Genomic DNA, 22,543 nt, shown 5'->3' with positions numbered 1-22,543 from the left:
GGAAAATGAAGGGGTGATTTAGATGAAAAATGACTATGCTCTAAATGTGCATTAAAAAGTCATAATATTGTGATCAGAAAGCTTATGTTATGTTTCGCAATAGAAAATCATAACCTCTATGACAGTTTTCAGATCTAAGTCAGAGCCCAAGGCCATCCAATTAAAGGATGCCCATGTTTGTTGGACAAAAGATCCTAAAAAAATTATTGCAAGTATTTGAAGTACATATTCTCCCAGTCCTTTTATAAAGGGGTGTGGCTCTTTTCCAAGCCAACGATTTCTGGACAAAGCAAATCTGAGTGGATTTTTTTCAAAACAGGACAGCGTGAGCCTGAGCTCACTCGAATACAAGGGAACCGTCAGAATCTCATGGCTTGGGCTGGATACCACGAAGGCCAGGTGACCAAGTTATAACACCTGTGAGAACACCATACTGTTAAACATCTTGCACTTGAGTGTGTAATTAAGATAAAAATACTAAACAACAAGAAGAACCATCAAATTGTGTCCCAGCGTTCTCACATCCTGTTCATCTATTGGGACAGGGAGACGTATTACTTTACTAGGGCTGCCGTATCAGGTTACAGCTAAGATTGACCGACAACAGAGACTCCAGAGGCTGGAAGTTTTGAGATGAAGGCACGGCAGTGTTGGTTTCTTCTGGAGTCTCTGGGCAGAATCTGTTCCACGTTTGTCTCCCACCACTGGTGCTGCTGGCAGCCCTCAGTATCCTTGGCTTGTGGGCACATCTCTGCCTCCACCCTCACCTGAACGTCTCTTCTTCATGCAGCTCTGTCTCTATTTCCTCTTCTTTTATGCAACCAGGTTTGGATTAAGGCCCACCCTAATCTATAGGACCTCATCTTAACCTTACTACTTAACCCGCAAAGACCCTGTTTCTAAATAAAGACATATTCTGAGTTTCCTGGTGGACATGAATTTTGGGGAGATGTTATTCAACCCACCTCTTCATCAAGCAAAAAGAGAAAATCAGGGACTTTCCTGGGGGTTCAGTGGTTAAGACTCCTCACTTGCATTTCCAGAAGTGCAGATTCAATCCCTGGTAGGGGAACTAAGATCCTACATGCTGTGCAGCCAATAAATAAATAAACCAAATGTACCTACTTAAAAAAAAAGTGTTTAAAAAAGAGAGAAGATCAGTAGCAATAATGTATCCCAGCACTGATCCCTCAGTGCCAACTGTTCCACTGGACAAACTTTGATCTACAGCCTATTTTTGGAAATAAAGGTTTTTGAAATACAGCCACACTCTTTAGCCATATATCATTTATGACTGCAGAGTTCAGTAATTGTGGCAGAGACCTTTTGACCTGCAAAGCCTAAAATCTTTATTATCTGGTCCTCTACCCAAAACGTTTGCCAACTCCCAACTCAAGGGACATGAAATTGGTAATTGGCATGATATCCTATCCAATTTCTGGCTCTTGCTAGAATTGTGGAATTGTCACAGATGAGGGAGAATTATTGTAAATGCAACAGATGGCACCGCCTTTTCTAATCACAGCTGCTATGCCGATGGGGTACTTTACTGAAGCAGATCAATACAGCTTCCGACACTCATCTGGGAAAGTGCAGTTCTTGATCCACCTCAGGAGGGTTGATCAAAAGCAGTTTGAAGGGAAGAGGTAGAGAGTTTGGGATGGACATGTACACTCTGCTATATTTAAAATGGATAATCAACAAAGATCTACTGCATAGCATATGGAGCTATGTGCAATGCAGGAGTCTGGATGGGAGAGGAGTTTGGGGGGAGTGGATGCAGGTGAATGCATGGCTGAGTCCCTTTGCTGTCCACCTGCAACTACTGCAGTGCTGTTACATGGCCATACACCAATGCAAAATAAAACATTTAAACAAGAGAGTAGCTTGACCTTCTCTGTCTACCTCGGGGCAATATCACCTCTCCAGAAATCTACCATAAAACTGTCTTTAAGGATAATTTTTCTTCCTTGGCATCTGTAAAGCTCCATGTGACTGCACTACACTAATAACATCATCATACTGATTGGATATGGTTTGTAAAAATTGATACCATTATCATCTTATAGTATGGGGAAAACAGCAAAGGATCCATTGACCTCACATACCGGTGAAGGTTTGTGGCTGCAGCCATCTGTGGCATGCCAGAATACCCCTCTGTGTAAAAAAGAAAAGTTGCATCTCATGCCACAGAGAGAGCATCAATGCAGATCTCTAGATTTCTGAAGAAACCATGCCTCGAACAGCAAGAATAAGTAACTCTCTGTATTATAAAACCATTCCTGCTCTCTTGCTTGATCCTAATCAAGACTTAACACCTGACCTTGGGGTACTGTGTGTTTATGTTGCTAGGGCTGCTGGGTTATTTCAGATTCACCTAATCATATATTTAAATATGCTGAAACATAAGCTGTACAGTTTATCTATGTTTGTGTTTAAGTACCAACAATCCAAATCGTATGATGAAATGGTATATTTGTAACCTGGGCCCTCAGGTCCACAGAAAACTTAGGAATGGGGTGCCCAGAAGCTTGTTTCACCCTAATTTCTATTTAACCCTAATGGCAACTGACAAAGGAGGCAAGGATGAGGATCAGGTCCACAGGTGAGTGGGTGTGATATTTTAGTTAACACAGAAAGGGATGATTCCCAGTTTCAGTGCAGCTGTAAAGAAAAGTCCAGCAAGTCTGGAAACGTGGACAACACTTGGTGTGGTGTCCCCAGGAGCTGGAAGACATGGGCCAGGAGAATGGAGTGGAGAGAATGGAATGGGGAAAGGAATGGAAGCAAGATCGCCCCCTTTCACATCCCTTCCAGGGCCCCACCCTAGGATTTGTGTTTCCAGTTCTCCAGACCTTAGACCAGAGAGGTAAGGAGTTCTGATTCCCAGGAAGTGTACCCTGTCAACAGGGAATATAGGGGAGGTTGTTGCAGTTACCCTTTGGGTTCTTCATACCAGTGGAATTGTGAGGGCAAGGTATCCCGGTCATTACAAGGAGCTCGGGTTACTATTACACAGCAGAGTCCAGAAGGCTGCCAAGAGGCTGAGGCATTTCCTTCTGAGTGATAAGAGTGAATGGTTTATAGAGCAGAAAGCCTCGAAGACAGACAGCAACCATGGGTTCAGTTCCTCCCAGGATAAAGTTAAGGCTACCTCTGAGGACTAGCAACCCCAAATAGACAAATTAGCGGTGAAGGTGGGTGAAGAACAGAGTGTGTGTTAGAGGAAAGTGTAATAAACATCCTCAGAGACTCACCACCATACGCGGCACCAAGGACCACATCCATTCGGCTGTTTGCCTTCAGGGTCTGCAACTGTGGTGACATTAGCATGGACTCTGCCGTGGGCTGGCCTTTCATCCCCCCTTTCTCACGGGAAGAGGAAGAGCATCTCCCCGCTTACGCTGAGTCCAGGTTGATCCCTGTGGGATGAGAATGCAATGCGTGCCACAGGAAACCTGAATGGTGCAAGGGGTTGACTGGAACAGACATAGTCCTACTGAGGAGCACTGAGGTTCCCTCAACTCTGTTGCCCCTTGTTCTGTGTGAACATCAGCAGCTGCCCTCCAGCCTCAGTCTGTGATGTGTGTGTCCTGCTCACATGTGTTCTAGAGTTTCTCTATTTATAGCATGACATACAGAGCCATAGCAATTCCTGCTGATCCAAGCCCACAAAACCCAAAACTATGGATGTCTAACATGACATGAGATAATTTGGAGGTGGGAGACAGCACACAGGGTTTTTCTCCTCTGCCCTGGACAATCTGTCCTGCGATGCCTCCCGCACCTTCTGGGATATAATAACCCACATGACAGGCATCTTGGTAAATCTTATTTCCACAGTCTTCCTCACAGTCTGCTGTATTTCTTCATTCTTCAGCCCTGCTCCCTGGGATCACATTTCTAAATCAAATATCACACGTAAGACCCTTGCCAAAGATTCTGTTTTTCAGGGAACACAGCCTGAGAAAATGCCAGTGATTTTTTATTAAATGAAACATGGCAAGGTTCAAAATATTACATAGCCTGTCTCCTCTATGGAGAAATATCTAGATACAGACACACATAAACACACACACAGAGGAATAGATAAACAGATAGCAATATAGAAATATATGTTCTTGGAGTTTAATATAAAATATAAGCTGTTTAATATAAATGTAAACTGTAATGTTTTATTCCCAAGGAGGATATGCTGGTTTATGAGAGAATTAACAAAATTGTAACCACTTCTCTGCCCGTAGAATACTTTGGGAAAAAAATAATGCACTTCTTAGTAAACTAGAGTAAAGAAAAATAGGGCTTTATTCTAGTTTACTAAAAATGGCCTAGATTTTTAAGGACAAAGCAAATTATCATTTAGACTCATGTTAATAGACATTTAAACGCATGGAATAAAATATCCTTAGCTCAAAGGGAAGATACCAAGAGAAAGTCTATTTCTTTTTCTTGGGAGCTGAACTAAAATTGTATATTTATTCTTTAATGCTTGCCTCATGACAGCCCCGTGGCATAAGTATCACAAATCTCTTTTACAGATAATGAGATTGCAAATGAGAAGGTGAGTTAACTTGGCCAGGCCTGTCCCCACATGGCGAGTCAAGCTTCAGATCCAACTGTTTCTGATGCTGAGTCCTTGTCCTTATACCCTGGAGCTCATCGGGTCTAGCCCGAGGGGAAACTTCTAGAGCTTTGGTTATAAGAATGGTTCAGTCAAATGAAAGATGTGACCTGACATGAAAAGCCCCACAGTCTGACAGCAACTCTGGGAGTTAGGAGATTCATGGTTTAGTCCTCAGGCTTTTCTTAATGAATTTTGTGACCTTGAGCATCTGCCAACCAGTTGTGGGCTTCCTCACCTGTGAAATTAGGTGTTTGACCTAGATTTTCCATGAGTTGAAAATCTTCCTGTGGCTCTAAAAGTGTATGATTCTGTGGATAAAAAGCAACACCATCATGAAGCATCTAAATGATATGGTTGCAGGATTTATAGAAGCTTCCCTGTGGCTCAGCAGGTAAATAACCCACATGCAATGCAAGAGACACAGGTTTAATCCTTGGGTCGGGAAGATCCTCTGAAAGAGGCCATGACCACTCACTCCAGTCTTCTTGCCTGGGAAATCCCATGGACAGAGGAAACTGGTGGGCTACAGTCCACAGGGTCACAGAGAGTCAGACACAACTGAGGTACTAAGTGAGCAAGCAAGCAGGAGTTGCAAAAAATAACTCACCAGAATTCATCAGAGGTGTCTAATGAATCATTTTCTTTATTGATAGGGTAAGAAAGTTGAGTCATACATGTAAGCATGCAGAAAGAAATTGGAAAAACTGAAAATCAATACAATAAAAGTGAATAGTGAAATAAGGAGAAAATTTCCTCTGGCTTTAGCCTAATTAGGGAGATATTGAAAGAAGGCTTCCCAGGTGGCACTAGTGGTAAAGAACCTGCCTGCCAATGCAGGAGACATAAGAGACATGGGTTCAATCCCTGGGTCACAAAGATCCCCTGGAGGAGGGCATGGCAGCCCACTCCAGTATTCTTGCCTGGAATCTCATGGGCAGAGAAGCATAGGGTCACAAAGAGCTGGACATGACTGAAGCGACTTAGCATGCATGCATGCACTGGAAAAAGAAAGACTTTCATACAAGATAAACTGCTTTGGGGATTATAACCAGCTGCACTTTATTGTTTCTCTTCCTTAACAACCTTGAACTGTTTTTTGCCCTTTCATACACCCGAAATATGAAACAGAAGAAAAATGCTTCTTCAAAACCCCAAGGGAACAGAATAAATTTTTGTCCTTCTGCCTTTGTACTTTTATAAGATGAGAGCTGTTCTTTGATTCTTCCCTAGGCAGGACTCCTCAGTGGGAGGTGTGTGTAAATAGAGAATGAGAGAATTAGCGATACTTTCCAGTGAAATCCTAAGGCCAGACTGAGAGGCCAGCCTGGCTCCCAGGTGACTGACTCTGGCTCGGTTGACACTGTGTGATTTCCAGGACTTTCATTCCATGGCAGAAATGAGCCGACAGAGTCTGCTCTTCAATACAACTTTAAATCTCTTCCCAAGAGTTCCTGTGCACAGATTTTAAAGAACGAAGTACACCTTTGAATAATAATCATCTTTTTGAAGGTGGATTAAGATGATATATTTAATTAATATTGATTTATGTTGAACCAGAATAATGAAAAATAAGCACAGATTAATTAATTCAACAGATATATCAGACTACTGTATGCTAAGTTGCTTCAATCATATCTGACTCTCTTCAGCCCCATGGACTGTAGCCCACCAGGCTCCTCTCTCCATGGGATTCTCCAGGCAAGAATAGTGGAACGGGTTGCCATCTTCTTCTCAACTACTGTATGGTAGGGAGTGTAAAACTTAACCCAGAGAAGAGAAAACTACTTTTTTGTCATTAATCTCTCCTCATTTTAGCCAGGAGAACATATATGCAATGAGTAACCACCACAAAATACAATGAGAGGTGTGCCTGAAGGAAGATGCTAATAAAGCATAAAAGTGTTTATGCATTTTTTTCAACTAGATATGATAGAGTTAAATTGTCCCATAAGTTCTAGAGCAGAAGCGTAGTCCAAGCCACTTGCAAAACACGGATAGGAAATACTGTTTGCAGAAGAGTAAATAGAACACAGGAAACTAGAAAAGGGGTGATTTCAGTGTCAAGAGGTCTGGGCTGTCTGAAAAACTGAGCCCTGATTGTACAAAAGTCTTATTTATCAAATCAAGGAGTTTGGTCTATTTGTCAGAGCTTATAACCATTTCAGTTTTCAAGTGAGTGAGTAGTTGTAATTTAACATGCCCTTGAAGCTGACTTTACAAGAAGTGTCAGGGAAGACTACTATGTTTTGGAAACTAGAAAAAAGCAAGCTGCTGCTGCTGCTAAGTCGCTTCAGTCGTGTCCGACTCTGTGCGACCCCATAGACGGCAGCCCACCAAGCTCCTCTGTCCATAGGATTCTCTAGGCAAGAATACTGGAGTGGGTTGCCATTTCCTTCTCTAAGAAAAAAGTATGACTCAACCATAAAAAAAGAATGAAATAATGCCATTTGCAGCAACACAGACGGACCTAGAGATTATCATCCTAAGCAAAGTAAGTCAGAAAAAAGAAAGACAAATATTATATATCACTTATATGTGGAACCTAAAAAAATGATACATATGAACTTATTTACAAAACAGAACTAGAGTCACAGATATAGAAAACAAATTTATGGTTACAAAATGGGAAGAGAGGTGAAGGGAAGGGATAAGTTAAGTTTGAGATTAACATATCATGTACATATTGATACATATAAAATAGATAGCCAACAAGGACCTATTTATGGCAAGGGAACTAAACATTTTCAATATCTTATAATCTATAAAAGACTTTGAAAAAGAATATATATGCATGTATAACTGAATCACTTAGATGCACCCCTGAAACTTAACACAATATTGTAAATTGATTACAATTCAATAAAAAAAAATGTTAAAACCTGTTTTCAAATTTTGATTGCAGCAATTTCCTGTGGGACTCTTAAGCACATAACCACTTTGCAAATTAAGGTAATAAATAAAGTTAAGTGACTTAACTTTCCATCTATAAGAAATCATAGTATTTTTTGGTCTGTTAATATATATACATTCTTTAGAGATGAAGCATAGTAATGTAACGTGCCTTTGCATGGCATATATTAGATGCTTGATAAATCTGGGTGTGGGCGTGTTTCTCCTCTGAAGAAGGTGCAGGTAGCTCAGGTAGGAGAGAATAGCAAGTTGATCAGGTCCAGTTGCTGTATGAACGGAACTCTGCCAGTCGCCCCTCGCCAGGCCAGAGTGGCCATGTACAATCCTCCCACTCGACTGGAAGCCCAGTCTTTCTTCTTGCAGCCGGGCTCCCCACCAGGCGCCAGAGCTGGGAGCCTGCTCCTTCCTTGAGAAGCTGAGCATGCATCCAGGAGAGGGTGATGGCCCGGTGGCTCTGCCGCTTCTCACCTCATCCCATTATGTAAGCTTCCATGGCCATAAAACACTGTCAGAGTCCAGTGTGTGTGTTCCCCAGGCCCCTCTGCCATCCACCAGATGCCTGAAGCCGCTATTTAAAATCTTGATCCTTGTCACTCACTTTCTGAGGCAGGAAAATATGCTCCCTGGCTTTCAGCTTGCCAGTAAGTGGTCACAAAGTGGTCCAGCAAAAAGTACAACATTTATAAGTGTCTACTGTCAATCAAACTCAGATAAACAAAGGTCATAAGAGACTAATAGAGGAGACAGACACAAATACAGATCATTGAAATGGGGGACCAGAGAGAACTGCAACAAAACAGCATACAGGCATTAAGTGCTGGCAGTCCCAAAGAGATATATTACTTCTAGATTTAAGCCAGCCTAGAGCGAGGGCAGTGTGACTGCAGTGGACGTGTCAGGGAGAGGGGCGTGAAGGCAGGCAGACAAAAGACAAAGACCGACACTGAGAAAAGCAGAGGAAAACAAGAAGCAAAGAAGGTGAGCCTCCCTGGACCCTGTGCTTACAATGTTTGGTGGAGGATGCCTCTAGGGTGTTTGGGAGCCTGATGCCACCTTGCAGAGTATTTCACAGGTAAAAAGTGTCAGACCAAGGTTTTTGACTTTCAAAAAAAATTGTTATTTCCAGTAATAATATTCAAGTAATGCTATGTTGAGTCCCTCCTCTGTTTCACTGTTTTGCATGCAAACTTCATGAAATCCTTATGGAAACATTATCTGGTGTTCCTCTTGGGGAAACTGGGAGGAGAGGGTTAAGTGATTTGCCAAATATCACAGAGACTTGATGTCAAAAGCAAAGAAGGCTTTGTTTACATGCAACGTGTGAGCTCCATCTACCTGAACAAGTCTGGGATCGCTCCCTGTGGGACAATGTCCTTCCCATCCCAGTCAACTCTTCCCAGCATTTGGAAGTTATCCTGAAGGGCTAGATGCTGGCATCAAGGAACATAATATCACGGTCATCAGGCTTATCCTGAAACAAACAACAGAAGGAAGAATAAAATGTGCTTGGTCCACAGTCAGAGTCAAAGAGCCCTAAGACTTACCTTAATGAATATATGAGGAAAGTTAAGGGAAAAAAAGAAGAGTAAAAAAAACAAATCTGAAGTGTTTTATGAATAAAGCTCTAAAGAAGGCAACAGAGTTGATTTACAAACCAATAAAAATGCTTAATGATGACTTAATGTTTCTAGTTAACTACTAAGTATTTGCCAGCAATTTTCTCCTTGAAAGAGTCATATCTCTAGTAACACAAATAGAAGTCTAATCATAAGTAATAGCCGCATGTCAGGTCTTATATGTGAAAACAAGATCAAGATTGTACTTTCTGTGGATGGAGTTTTGGGCTTCATCTACAGGGTGGAAACGGAGCCCTATTAGTCTGCTAGATATTTATGCTAAAGAGTTTTCATAGCTAGCAGAAAACTTTCACATATGCTAGCTTATCCTCAGGTATCTGCCCACAGTGGCCAGCAAGGAGCCCAAGCCGGAGCTGGATCCCGTGCAGTCCCGGCTTCTTGGAGCGACTCTCAGGGTCGGGCGCCCGGACCGAGCGAGAGCCTGCGGCAGGGGTCTGGATCTGGACTCGACGCCGCCGTGACCCGCGCAGAGACGTGGGGCGCAGCTGAAAGGAGTTTCACGAAGTTGTCGTTGAGCGCGATGCCGGCCTTAGTATCGAAGACAGACGAGTGGGTAGCGCTAAGGAAGTCGTGGACACGACCTGGGCATCAGAATTTCAAAGACAAGCGTGAGTTTCAGAGAAGGACCTCAGGAGCTCAGTCTCTTGGGTGCTCAGTGTTTGATGGAGCCTCACTCTGTCCAGGTTCCTAGAATGTCCAGGTTCCTAGCTCCAGGTGGCTGAGCTAGGAAGTGAAAAAGGAGTCCCCAGGTCTCTACTGTCTTGGTGTTCACGCTAGCAAATCCACCAGTGGCCATCAGCTCACCATCAGCCCTTCCAGATTCCCAGATCGTTCATGGACGACCTTGGCGAGGAGGGCCAGGCAGTCGGTGCTGCAGGATGCATTGCTGAAACAGCCAGGAGTGCCGGGGCACCGTGAGGGTAACCGAACAAGAGGGCTGCCAAGACCTTGGGAAGGAGAAGTGGGTGATGTGAGGACAGCACCAGGGGCCAGGGCGGGTGCTCCTGCTGCAAGGATCCTGCTGCCGCAGCCAGACAGTTCCTGAAATCACACCTGGACCTGAAGCCCTGAGGCCGCCCTGGGCCAGCAGTGGCTAGTGGCTTCTATTGGAATGGTAAAGGAGATTTTCCCAGCTGGTGCTAATGGCAAAGAACCAGCCTGCCAGTGCAGGAGAGGTAACAAACGGGTTCGATCCAAAGGCCGGTAAGACTTTCTGGAGGAGAGCGTGGCAACCCACTCCAGTATTCTTGCCTGGACAATCCCATGAATGGAGGAACCTGGTGGGCTACAGTCCACAGGGTTGCAAGAGTTGGACAGGACTGAATGAAGCAACTTAGCAAAGAACAGCTTATCTAGTATATATAACCATAACTACCTTGATGCTTACTGAGGGGGAGTGATATTATTGGGTGTGTAATGAAAAGAATAGATTGAGGACTAGAACAGAAGTTATTTTCATCAGTAAACACTCAGGTCTCATTGTTTTGAGTAAGAGTGCAGTAGACTTGAGTGATTCTTGTTGTCTTCTGGAGAAATTAACAAATTGCATTTAGGTGCAAGGTGGAGTCTGAATATTAGTTGTACCACTACTTACTAGTAGTGGTCACTATTTAACATTTCAATTAAATCTTTATTTTATCATAGAAAAAAATCTAGATAATTACCATGACCTATCAGTTCAGTTCAGTTCAGTTGCTCAGTCCTGTCCCATTCTTTGCTACCCCATGGACTGCAGCATACCAGGCCTTCCTGTCCATCACCAACTCCCAGAGATTACCTAATGTCCATTGAGTCAGTGATGTCATCCAACCATCTCATCCTCTGTCATTCCCTTCTTCTCCAACCTTTGATCTTTCCCAGCATCAGGGTCTTTGCAAATGAGTCAGCTCTTCACATCAGGTGGATAAAGTATTGGAGTTTCAGCTTCAGCAACAGTCCTTCAAATGAACACCCAGGACTGATCTCCTTTAGGATGGACTGGTTGGATCTCCTTGCAGTCCAAAGGACTCTCAAAAGTCTTCTCCACAGTTCAAAAGCATCAATTCTTTCGCACTCAGCTTTCCTTAAAGTCCAACTCTCACATGCATACATGACTACTGGAAAAACCATAGCCTTGACTAGATGGAACTTTGTTGGCAAAGTAATGTCTCTGCTTTTTAATATGCTGTCTAGGTTGGTCATAACTTTCCTTTCAAGGAGTAAGCGTCTTTTAATTTCATGGCTGCAGTCACCATCTGCAGTGATTTTGGAGCCCAAAAAAATAAAGCCTGACACTGTTTCCACTGTCTCCCCATCTATTTCCCATGAGGTGATGGGACCAGATGCCATGATCTTAGTTTTCTGAATGTTGAGCTTTAAGCCAACTTTTTCACTCTCCTCTTTCACTTTCATCAAGAGGCTCTTCAGTTCTTCTTCACTTTCTGCCATAAGGGTGGTGTCATCTGCATATCTGAGGTTATTGATATTTCTCCTGGCAATCTTGATTCCAGCTTGTGCTTCCTTCAGCCCAACGTTTCTCATGATGTACTCTGCATATAAGTTAAATAAGCAGGGTGACAATATACAACCTTGATGTACTCCTTTTCCTATTTGGAACCAGTCTGCTCCATGTCCAGTTCTGTTACTTCCTGACCTGCTTTCAGGTTTTTCAAGAGGCAGGTCAGGTGGTCTGGTATTCCCATCTCTTGAAGGATTTTCCAGTTTGTTGTGATCCACACAGTCAAAGGCTTTGCCATAGTCAATAAAGCAGAAATAGATGTTTTCCTGGAACTCTCTTGTTTTTTCAATGATCCAGTGGATGTTGGCAATTTTATCTCTGGTTCTTCTGCCTTTTCTAAACCGGTCTTGAACATCCGGAAGTTCATGGTTCACACATTGCTGAAGCCTGGCTTGGAGAATTTTGAGCATTACTTTACTAGCATGTAAGATGAGTGCAATTGTGTGGTAGTTTGAACATTCTTTGACATTGCCTTTCTTTGGAATTGGGGTGAAAACTGACCTTTTCCAGTCCTGTGGCCACTGCTGAGTTTCCCAAATTTGCTGGCATATTGAGTGCAGCACTTTCACAGCATCATCTTTTAGGATTTGAAAGAGCTCAGCTGGAATTCCATCACCTCCACTAGCTTTGTTCATAGTGATCCTTCCTAAGGCCCACTTGACTTCAGATTCCAGGATGTCTGGCTCTAGGTGAGTGATCACACCACCGTGATTATCTGAGTCATGATGATCTTTTTTGTATAGTTCTTCTGTGTATTCTTTCCACCTCTTCTTAATATCTTCTGCTTCTGTTAGGTCCATACCATTTCTGTCCTTTATTATGCCCATCTTTGCATGAAATGTTGCCTTGGTATCTCTAATTTTCTTGAAGAGAGCTCTAGTCTTTCCCATTCTATTGTTTTCCTCTATTTCTTTGCACTGATCACTGAGGAAGGCTTTTTTATCTCTCCTTGCTATTCTTTGGAACTCTGCATTCAAATGGGAATATCTTTCCTTTTCTCTTTTGCTTTTTGCTTCTCTTCTTTTCTCAGCTATTTTTAAGGCTTCCTCAGACAGCCATTTTGCTTTTTTGCATTTCTTTTTCTTGAGAATGGTCTTGATCCCTGCCTCCTATACAACCTCATGAACCTCCATCCGTAGTTCATCAGGCACTTTTGCTATCAGATCTAGTCCCTTAAATCTATTTCCCACTTCCACTGTATAATCTTAAGGGTTTTGATTTAGGTCATACCTGAATGGCTTGGTGGTTTTCCCTACTTTCTTCAATTTAAGTCTGAATTTGGCAATAAGGAGTTCATGATCTGAGCCACAGTCAGTTCCTGGTCTTATTTTTGCTGACTGTATAGAACATCTCCATCTTTGACTGCAAAGAATATAATCAATCTGATTTCGGTGTTGGCCATCTGGTGATGTCCATGTGTAGAATCTTCTTTTGTGTTGTTGGAAGTGGGTGTTTGCTATGACCAGTACTTTCTGTTGGCAAAACTCTATGAGCTTTGCCCTGCTTCATTCTGTACTCCAAGGCCAAACTTGCCTGTTACTCCACGTTATCTCTTGACTTCCTACTTTTGCATTCCTGTCCCCTATAATGAAAAGAATATTTTTTTTGGTTGTTAGTTCTAAAAGGTCTTGTAGGTCTTCACAGAACCATTCAACTTCAGCTCCTTCAGCATTGCTTGTCGGGGCATAGACTTGGATTACCATGATATTGAATGGTTTGACTTGGAAATAGAGATCATTCTGTCATTTTTGAGATTGCATTCAAGTACTGCCTTTCAGACTCTTTTGTTGACTGTGATGGCTACTCCATTTCTTCTAAGGGGTTCTTGCCCAAAGTAGTAGATATAATGATAATCTGAGTTAAATTCACCCATTCCAGTCCATTTTAGTTCACTGGTTCCTAGAATGTTGACATTCACTCTTGCCATCTCCTGTTTGACCACTTCCAATTTGCCTTGATTCATGGACCTAACATTCAGGTTTTTATGCAATATTGCTCTTTACAGCACCAGACCTTGCTTCCATACCATGACCTATAGTGAAAAGTAACTGAACTATCTGAATTTCTCAAATGTGCTAGTGGCTTATCCAAGAAGAGGGAGATGTGTGTGTGTGTGTGTGTGTGTGTGTGTGTGTGTGTGTGTGTGTGTATAGATATTTTCTTTATCCATTCATCTATCAGTGGCCACTTCAGTTGCTTCCATATCTTGGCTGTTGTAAATAATGCCACAGTGAACATAGGGATGCATATATTAGTGTTTTTTAATTTAAAATTGATGTTTTCATTATCTTCAGGTCAGATGACAAACGAGAAATGCTTACAGGGTCTAGTGACAAGTGTCCCCCAGTAGGGCAAAGACCAGACCTCCTAAATATTACTTCAGTAAAGTAGTCCTGCTTTATGCCATCTATAATTAAACACTCTTGCCATTTTTACTTTCACCAATATTTAATTTGACCTACTTGCTATTATCTATCATTTCACCATGATATAAAGCCTTGAGAGCAAAGCCAATGTTCTTTTAATTTTTTGCAATATGCAAACTACTCCACAGTGTATACTACTTATAGTGAACAATCAATAAATATTTCTAGTGTGAAGTGTGATGGAAAACTGATGGTGTTTAATGAGTGCTCTTTAGTGAACTATCTTAATGTTTTTGTTTTGTCCTCACCGTATAAACCCAAGAAAGTGTATACTAATGCAAATATGATTTTTTGGAGTGAATATGTTTTGGAAGATCTTTTAAATCTTTCAATTTAATCCATTAAAAACATTTTTGTCTCTCTTACTATTTTCCAGAATTTTAATGAACCAGAACTTAAGGAGATATTGCCAAAACACACACTGAAGCAAAGGCATTAAAAAGTTGAGTCAAATACAACACTAAAGGTAAAAGTTTATGGTGATCTGTGCTTTTGCACAACTCCTTGCTCACTTGCCAGGACCCCAACCCTGCAACTTGGTACCATCCTTCTGCCCATGACTCCTTTCTGCTTCCTCCTTTGGGAAATGGTGGGGTCTCAGAGGTGGTGCTGCCCCTCCATGTCTTGCTGTTATTCTGAGGGGTTCACTGCTCTGGGTATCTGGATTGGATACCACACATTTGATTTATAAAGTTTAAGTGCAACAGAATAGCAATTCATTACTGAGAGGCTTAGAGAAGTTTGATGGGCATTCTCTGTAAATGATGATTAATCATTTAATCACAGCATCCTTGATGAATTTTAGGATGGCCTCATGAAGGAATAAGATGAACACTCTGGTTTAAGAACCAAACTGAATCCATCTGAGGCTGAATTCTTCATTTCAGATGGAGAATAAGGTTGATTTCTGCCAACTCCAAAAAGTATGTGTGAATATCTCTTTAGGGAGTATGACATTTCACTGATGCTACAGGCTGAAAATTCAGGAATTAAAAAATAATAATATCGCTTTATACAACCAAGATCATGCTAGCTCTAGAGCCCCCATTTTTCAAATAAAGAAAAAATTAAGTTGAATCCAGTACACTTTGAATCTTTATTCAAATTCAAGTCATTATCTCAATCACTGTCCAATTTAAATTCTACTTCTCCCTGATTTCTTCCCCTTCTCAAGCTGTTTCTCTTTCTTCTTTTCCTAGTGCTGCTTCTACATTTTAGGTTTTCTGGGTCTTGTAAAGAGGAAGATGATTGCTCACAAAATTGACTCCAGAGTAGCAAAATAAGGTGCATCTTTGGCATGTAAGGCTGCTGCCATAGTTACTAGCTGTCCTGACATTTTTGGTTGAGCAGGCCATTGTAAGGTTAATAAAAACTGGCAAAGATTCTACCAAGCAGACTGGACTTTGTCTTATTTGAGTCACTATAGATCACTACAGATTTTATTGCTATATATGAAGCCTTTCTGATGCCAGCAAAAATGTGTAAACTAATTAACTGTAAAAAAAATAACTGAGATGAGGCATTAAGCCACCTTCAAAATGACTTCTAATCCTTGTTAACTTAAATATGCTATTTTTTAACCAATATGTTAGTGTAAATTTTAGTGAGTGAGTAAATGTTTTGCATTAAGTCCATGTGTGTCATTTTTTCATAGAAAATGGTGTGCATAATTTTTATTATACCCTGCCAAATTTAGGTGCTAATTAACACTATTACAGTCTGGAATGCATGCAAGCCTGAATAAATTAGTCATTAATTTCAACAACTAAGAGAAGGTAAGAAGTTCAGAAAAAGAACTTGGAGACTGTTCAGAGTATAGAATTTCACAGGGAACAGTTCATGCACCAGAAACTCCCATTTCATAATAATCTTCTCACCAATGAGAAACTGAAGTCAATTTGGCAAAACCAACATCCAATGAGCTTAGGTTTTATTGAAAAAAGTGACATGAGATCCATCACTGTCAGCAAGAATCTTATTACAGAGATTTTTAAACAAGAAACGCAGTCGTGGAGAATGTGCCCATATGTATATGTAGCAAATGCTTGTCAAGTGTATTCACTCACTTTTAGTTTATAGGTACCAAAATAAGTCTTATGAAACAGTTTCAACTTTAGAAGAATTTGTTGAAACTACAAAATCTTATTTTCAAACAATTAAAGTCACAAATCAGATTTTTTACAATATGACTTATGTAAAGCTACACATTTTCTTAATACTTCTTATTATTTATTAGCAATTTAGATATGATATCTTAATACATAAACAATAAAAATTTAAGTTTCCCTGCAATCATCCCATCCTAAAAATTAAAAATTTTTACCTGCATGCATACGATGTTTTCAGATAGCTCAGGTAGTAAAGAATCCTCGTGCAATGCAGGAGACTCTGGTTCAATCCCTGGGTTGGGAAGATCCCCTGGAGAAGGGATAGGCAACCCACTCCATTATTCTTGCCTGGAGAATCCCCATGGACAGAGGATCCTGGTGGGCTACAGTCCATAGGGTCACAAAGAGTCAGACTCGACTGAATGACTAAGCACAGCACAGCACAGCATACAATGTTTTCAGCTGTAATTATAGTTTAGGAATATGTTTGTGTTCAAATTAACAAAAAGTATATTTTTCTAAATATGTCATACATAAAAATGTTTCTGCTCATTTCTTTTCATACTTTAATTACATTCCATTCAGTTAAATTTATTTTCTAAATTTAGCATTTGCTCTGTACCGTGAATTATGCTGAATGCCAAATCTAACAAAATAGGTAAATCCTTCCACTTTTCTAATTTTCAATTTTTTATGTATTTTTATTACTATTATAAATAACAATTCTGTTAACTTCTGCATGCCCAAAACATTTTTCCTTCTTATGTTTGATTATTTTTCTTAAAGAATCTTCTTGACAATTAGTGGAATTTACAAAATTTTTACTATGTTCTGATTAGCAATTTCACAGTTTTGCTGGTGGTACACTAATCATAATGGGAGGTATCATTATTAAACTTATAGCACCTTTTGGAAATTTTAACATTTTTCACCCAAGGTTAGCATTCTCAATGAGATAAAACAGGGAAATCTGGAAACTTCTTCTTAACAGCTCATCATAGGAGGATAAAGTTTACTTATGGCCATGGGGAGAAGCTCTTCAGTGCTATAAGTTTCTGATCCAGGCCAGGGAAAAGTATAACTGAGTATATTGAACGCTTGTGCTTATTGATAGCATAATAAATTTTCCTTTTTTGGTAATAAAATTCACTGCAATGATTGATTAAAGAAAGAAAGCAGAGACAAGCAGAGGGAAAGGGATGCAGCAGGATGATAGAGACAAGACAGAGAAGTTGACAGAAGGACAGGCAATAGAAAGGATAAGGCGGTTGAGAAAAGGAGTCATTTTCTGTTATTGAGGGAAAGGCAGGGTGAAAGGGATGACAATGAACAGTGACAGAAGGAAAGCATCACAATTCCTTTACTCATTACCTAGTGCCCCAGTAGTCATGGTCTGTGTTTAATGAATGTACTTAATTTTAATTGGAGGATTATGTGGATGTGAGAGTTGGACTATAAAGAAAGCTGAGTGCCAAAGAAGTGATGCTTTTGAACTGTGGTGTTGGAGAATATTCTTGAGAGTCCCTTGGACTGCAAGGAGATCCAACCAGTCCATTTTAAAGAAAATAAGTCCTGAATATTCTTTGGAAGTACTGATGTTGAAGCTGAAACTCCAATAGTTTGGTCACCTGATGCGAAGAGCTGACTCATTCGAAAAGACCCTGATGCTGGGAAAGATTGAAGGCAGGAGGAAAAGGGGATGACAGAGGATAAAATGGTTGGATGGCATCACCGACTCAATAGACATGAGTTTGAGTAAACTCTGGGAGTTGGTGATGGACTGGGAGGCCTGGCGTGCTGCAATCCATGGGGTTGCAAAGAGTCGGATACGACTGAGCAACTGAACTAAACTGAACTGAACTGATTACTTTCCTGATTACTTTCCTGTGTTGTGTAGGTTTCTACCATGTATCAACATGAACCGTGGCCTGTGTTTAGACCCTGTAAGTCTTGACTGAGGATCCGGGAGAAGTAGGAGGGTCTTCGGTGAAGCCCTGGCCATGCTGTCAGGCATACTGATGCCCTCCACAGGTGGGAGCAGAAAGGCACTGACTCTCCTGGTTAGGGGCACATGAGAAAGGCAGAGAAAATTCCACCACAGCAGAACTCCTGGAGGTAAGGGCAGGATGGTACTGCTGCTGCTGCTAAGTCTCCTAAGTCGTGTCCAACTCTGCAATCCCATGGACTGTAGCCCACCAGGCTTCTCTGTCTATGGAGATTATCCAGGCAAGAATATTGGAGTGGGTTCCCACAGCCCTCCTCCAGGATGGTACTACAGGGAAGCAAAGGATAACAATCTTGTTGATGGCCCTAACTTCTTAGATAAATCTATATCCTGGTCCATTTGGTTCTTTAATGGTGGGACAGGAGTGTTACAAGAGCTAGTGCAAAGCATGAGAAGCCTTTGAATATAAAGCTTTCAACTACATTTGACATCTTCCTTTGCTTCTCGTTTTAAGGGATATTGGGAAAGTACAGGCAACAACTTGGTAGGATTTATGTGAACTTTGATAGATTCTGCTTCAATTATTTTTTCCTATATCTGTGGAATTTTTAGCTGCAAGTCAGATACAATGTCAAGAATCCTTATCTGAGTATGCATGAAATATAATAGAGGAGGAAAAGGTACATCCAAGGCAAACACTGCTCAATTATGAATAGAGACATCTTCTGGGACATCAAGAAAGAGTCACTTGATGTGCATTTAATATTGCAATTCCATTTGCAGAGTAAGTCTCTCTCTATTGAAGTCACAGAGGTGGTATCACAGAGCAGTAAGGGATGTTTCTCAGTCAAGGGCTCAAGGGTCACAGTGAAGGGATGGGAGATAGGGGAACATTTGTAGGTTATTTGAGATAATTTCCGCCTGTACAGTATGTTTCCTCTAGGGAAAGCTGAGTACAGTTGTCAGAGTTTAATGCAGGAGGAGTAGCACCTGCATCTATCAAGATTTAATGAGGATGATCATCTAAAATTTATAAATATTTCAATTTGGGAGATTAAGGGTGTGGTTGGATACTGGGCACTATTTTTCTTCCACAGAACACCTTCATTGATCTGAACCAAGGGATTTCTCTTTGTCTTTGTTTTCTTTTATTAGATGGGAGTGCTTTTTTAGTGTCCCTTCTGTTTATAATTTCAAGTGGTTGGTGGGGGGGGTGGTACCTTGCTATTTGAACTGCAGAGGTTCACATTTATTTTGGGTTCTTTCTCATTTTTATTCTAAAGCCTTTTAAAAATGTTCTTCCTTGTGTTGTAGTTCAGCTGAAGGGGCTATTTCTCATTGTAATTTTTTTTTTCAAATTAATTCTCCAAGTTCAGGTTTAATTCCTTGATGAGATGCAATGAGAAACCTGCTGTTACGTAAGCCCCCCCCCCCCCGCCCTTTCACTCTCAAGTGTTGTCAGGAGGTATTTTCTAATCTATCCTGAAAATCTATAGTTTCATTGTCTTTCTGGCTTACATAATTGAAGTCTGGTCCAATCCATTTTTTATTGGAAATGTTTCAGGTACAGCTTTTAAGAGATTCTGATCTACTTTTCTGGCCTTTCTGCTTTGTTTTGTCATTGTTTTCCCCCATCCTGAGGTTTATGTATTTATTTCTGTTTTCGGATGAGCTGGGTCTTCGTTACTGTGCATGGGCTTTCTCTAGTTGTGACGGGAGAGGGGCACTGCTCTCTGGTTGGGGTTTGGGGCTTCTCCTTGGACCGGCTTCTCTTGTTATGTATCAGGGGCTCTAGGTGCATGGGCTTTGGTAGGAATAGAACCTAATGTCCCCTGCATTGGCAGGCAAATTCTTAACCACTGGACCACGAGGGAAGTTCACTGTGAGGTTTATTGTAAAGGGAAGGTTCCTGTATCTCTTTCCAGGTCAGTCCAATCAGCTTTATCATACAGAAGCAACTAGTATGGCTGTGATCAACACACGTGCGAGTTGATATAGGTTGGATAGCCCTGGGTTATATTCACCCAAAAGAATTCTAAATTCTTCTGTGAATATTCGCTAGGTTATTTAGATTTGGCAAAATCTTTCATTATAACTCTTAAATTGAGCTTGGACCCAAGCCTTAAATTCTACATTGCTCAGCACACAACTCATGAGTATGGCTCATGGGCAGGGCAGGTCCTTAGAGGCAGCTGCATCGGGGGCTTTTAGGAGAGGTGCTAGGGAAAGGTAGAAAGAAAGACACACAAAAAGAGGAGGGAAATCTCAACCTGAAACAAATGGGTTATGAGATATTTTCCAGCAAGAATAAGTTTATCCACGGTCAACAGAGAATTACAATTCAGGATTTGTAACCACAGCTAGTCTCATTCACTTCCCTGCACAGCAAGGGAAGAAGGAAGTGTTTATAGGGGGAAAGGAAGGTGGGCAGGTGTAGCGAACAGAGTCTGTGGCTTGTTATTAGCTGAGTTCCTGCTAGGAAAGAGAAAGGGGCTCCCTTCTTCCTGTTGATTGGCTGCTGTCTAAGGGGATGAGGATTCTCCTTTCAGTCTCCTGACTCTATGTATTTGATGTTTCTGTTTTTTATTTTTACAGAGAAGATGGAACGGAGGGAGACCAGCATAAGAGGGAAGTGGGGCAGTTGGATGCAGGAAGGTGAAGGCAAGGCTTGAGGGAAATAAGTCTAATTTTTTCTTGTTTAAGGTTGTCACATTGCTCATTACCTTTGGCCACACACTCTTTTGGTGAAGCAGGTTTTAATTCAGAATTGCATTTGGAGGCCTCTGCATAACAATCAAGAAATACTGTCCATTGGGCTAACAAGGTCTGATTCCCTTCTTTTTCAAGTTGCCTCTCAAATGAACAACGTGGTTCAAATCCAATGTCCCCAAGAGACGACACTGAAGGCCTGAGTCCACTTGGTGAATGGGGTTCTATGTGGTTTGGGGCTGTAAACAGAGGACAGACAGGAAGCAGAGCTCCCCCAGGCAGAGAGGAGAGTTTGATCCCAGGACCCCTGGCCATGGCAGCTGTCGGTCAGAACATGCTTCTTGACTTCCTGTCTCAGGGCCGACACTGAGAGTGGGTCTCCTCCAAACCCAGACCCAGCAGGCAGAAAACCAAAGACCTGTCTAAATCCAAAGCCAGGCTCTCAAGACATACAATTGGGGCAAAAGCAGAATCCCATCCAGTTTTATTGGTGACCCATGGCAAAGTTCGTCCAAGTGAAAGAGCAGCTCTCATAAGAACCAAAAACCCACTGGATGATGACCCTGCCTCAGACAACAAGCTTATAGAGCCTGTGACTCTCTGTACGACAAACTACGCTTTTAGACTCAGCACGATACCAAAACAGGAACACAGAAGGCAGCAAAATGGAAGGAAGAGGAATGCCCTGATTTCATCGAGGATGCCAAACAAAAAGGAAACAGGAAAACAAAACCTGGTACCAAACTAAGGATAAATAGCTGAGGCACTCAAAGCAAAGAACACAGGCCAGACTCTGCTCTTTCCACATCTTCCTGGCCTCAGCAAGCAGTGAGCAGCAAGGCTACAGGGCCCTCTGTGATACCACATTTGGCTGAAGACCAGGGTCTTCAGTGATGGGAAGTACAAACTGGACCTCACTGGAGCCTTCATCACGAACTGTGGAAATAAATGAAGACCAGCCAAATGGAAATAAGCCATGGCTCTTTATTCAGAGCTTGTTAGAGCAAGAGGGTCAGCTACCATTATTTGTGTTTTCGTAGAGACCAGAAGGGAGCAGAGGAGAGGGAAAGCTTTACAGTGGAAAAAGGAAGCCGTATTTGCCTCTCTGTGTTGGTGCTAATTAATAAGTTGGGAGTGGGGCCAAGAATTAAAGAGGCTGCTAGTTTATCAATCAAAGTGATCACCCACAGATAGCCATTAGAGAAGTTAGTGTTTAACATTCTGGATTACTTGGCAATCAGACTTCCGTAAAGTCTGACTTTTAGCAGTCTGCTTTCTGGGTTGTTTATTGTAAATAAGAGTGTTGGTTTTCAAGGTAGGTTGCGAGTCATATTTTTATATATGGTTTGGTCCTTGTCTGTATATTCAGTCTCTCATGGGATAGAGGAAATCAGTTTCAGCAGCTACCTTTGTCCTTAATCCTGATAAAGCTTTCTCACCTTAAATATTCAAACTAAGTCATTACCAAATTCCTTACCACTTCATGCACACCTCAAAAAATTGAAAATCTAAACTAATATTTCTGATACGTGGCAAAGCAGTCATTGCTCACTTTTCTAAGAGAAAGGCTTGCCTGGAGACCATCAAGAGCTGGTGGGAGTTATAGTGACAGGCTTGTATAAAAAGTCTTTTAATTCATTAGCTGGGAATGAAAGAACAGAGAAATCCATCCTGCAAATGGAAGGTT

This window comes from Odocoileus virginianus, chromosome 1 (assembly GCF_023699985.2).
Source record: "Odocoileus virginianus isolate 20LAN1187 ecotype Illinois chromosome 1, Ovbor_1.2, whole genome shotgun sequence".
NCBI classification, from domain to species: Eukaryota; Metazoa; Chordata; class Mammalia; order Artiodactyla; family Cervidae; genus Odocoileus; species Odocoileus virginianus.
Note: the sequence above shows the minus strand (reverse complement) of the source record.